This window comes from Sinocyclocheilus anshuiensis, unplaced genomic scaffold, assembly GCF_001515605.1.
Source record: "Sinocyclocheilus anshuiensis isolate Anshui unplaced genomic scaffold, SAMN03320099.WGS_v1.1 scaffold1133, whole genome shotgun sequence".
Classification (NCBI taxonomy): domain Eukaryota; kingdom Metazoa; phylum Chordata; class Actinopteri; order Cypriniformes; family Cyprinidae; genus Sinocyclocheilus; species Sinocyclocheilus anshuiensis.
In genome coordinates this window covers 88-2,203 of record NW_015555792.1, presented here as the reverse complement: position 1 = coordinate 2,203, position 2,116 = coordinate 88, and the positions used below count along the sequence as shown (strand labels likewise).

Here is a 2,116-nt window from a genome sequence, read left to right as displayed (position 1 = left end):
TGTATGCTCTCATATAAGCAACCCTTCTTACAATTTAATCTTTGTTCTTATCTGTAATGAGAAATATATATTAGAAAATAAAGGCGATAAGGTTGTCAAGCTTGAACAAATATAAACACCAATCAAGGAACACTACCACAGTTGCATAATCAGCTCAAGACAAAGTAATTTAATCATGGTAATCATGGTTTTTCAAAGATCATTAACGTCATTACAATGAAGCCAACTTGTTCAGGAAATATAAATACACTAAACACACAACTTCATTTTGCAAATAAAAGAATGTTAATGTTGTACATGTTATAATGACTAATTTTATTTTATTTATTTTTTTCTGCCAATGCATGTGTCAAAAACAGGACTGGCACAGACAAATAACGTTAATTAAATCTTACCTGAAGTCACAGCGAGGTTCCAAAAGCCAGACGCCATACACGCTTGCAGAAGCTGGTAAAAATAAGAACATACCGCTATATTTTCTTTCATAGTTCATAGTTCCCCCAAAACAATTTGAATTCTGTCATCACTCACCCTTAAGATGCTCCAAACCACTTTCGTTCAGATGTTCACGTTTCAAAAAGTTGAAATCGCAAAAAAACATCGCCAAAGTAATCCATATGAATTGCGTGGTTTCCTCCATCCTCCAGCGATCGGCGACCGCTCTATATAATACTGTTTACATTTAGACTTATATTCACATTCAAGAGACATTTGCACGCACATCATATTTTATATAGGAAGCTCTCTCTGGGGTGAGCTCATTATCATACGAACCAATCAGAGCCGTTCAATGGCTCTGGAACCAATCAGGTTTAGTCAGTCTGTTGTTTGAATTTAAACAAGTAAACGCAAGGTTTTTGTTTTTTATTCATATATGATGTTGAAATCCTTGTTGGAATTTCAGAAATATATATTAGAAAATAAAGGCGTCAGAAAAACAATCAGCTGTGACATGTGATGATGTCATTAGGTCAGATTGAGTTAGACCTATCGGACTGCGCCATTTAGAGTTTCATGCCAGAACTCTGTATTTACAGGATTCTTTCATGTATTTAATCCTCATGTTGCTTAAGAATAAACTGATGAAACTTATTTACATTGTACATTTTTTGTCAAATGGAATGTCCATTTCTAGGTGCTCAGTTGATGTCCAGATGACCAGCTTGCAGCTCAGTAGACCCACACACATCATGGTCAACTGGACCTGAAGGAAGATGTCACACTTCAAAGTTCAATAATTTGATCAAATTGAATTGAATTTGGATTGCAAAAATGTGCTTACAATTTAATTTATACTTTATATTAATTTAAATAGTGCTTTTATTATATGCATATTATGAGTTAGGTTGTCATCTACATGTATGTATGTGTTTTTTTTTTTTTACTCACTTGCAGGTAGTATCCATCCTTTAAACACATTAGTTAGCACTCAGATTATGCTTTTACTACTAGCTTAATACTAATGGTACTACTAATAATATAGTACAATCATCATCATCAATCCCACTTCATATTAGGTGTCTTTAACGACAGTAGTTATTATGATCCACGTTATGTCATTTTTTTTGATTGATGACTTTGACATTTGACCCTCCCCCTTAGGGGTTAACCTTATGACCTTTTTAATGACCGTGATTAACCTGTGACCTCATCAATGAAGTAGGATATTGTCCTTTAATGTTCGGCGGATGTTCAAATGCCATCTGTTTGTAGCATATATCCGGGAGTGACATAATTAACCTGTGACCTCTATCATGAACTAGGATATTGTCCTTTAATGTTCGGCAGATGTTCAAATGCCATCTGTTTGTAGCATATATCCGGGAGTGACATACTTAACCTGTGACCTCCATCATGAAGTAGGATATTGTCCTTTAATGTTCAGCGGATGGGTTTTGTAATATATCGTGTCACACCATAATTAGCCCACGATCTCCATGGTTGAGACATGAGTCATGTTTGAACTCGATCGCCCGGGGTCAGCTATGGACCATATGTGTTCGTATCGGGTGGAGTTCCATAGCATACTTGTATAAATAGAGCAGGCCATTTCTGTGGAAAATCAGAGAAGAGCTGATAAATGAGAAAATAATATAATGAAATAACTCAGATTATA

At 35.2% G+C, this 2,116-nt stretch overlaps 1 long non-coding RNA gene across 1 annotated transcript; it reads right to left on the bottom strand.

Moving 5' to 3' along the window:
• LOC107674875 (uncharacterized) lies at positions 1-548 on the bottom strand. The gene is made up of 3 exons (XR_001632545.1): positions 532-548; positions 396-447; positions 1-51 (listed from the first exon to the last, which is right to left on the bottom strand). It is a non-coding gene; the product is annotated as an uncharacterized LOC107674875 (long non-coding RNA).
• Between the last annotated feature and the right edge of the window lie 1,568 nt (positions 549-2,116).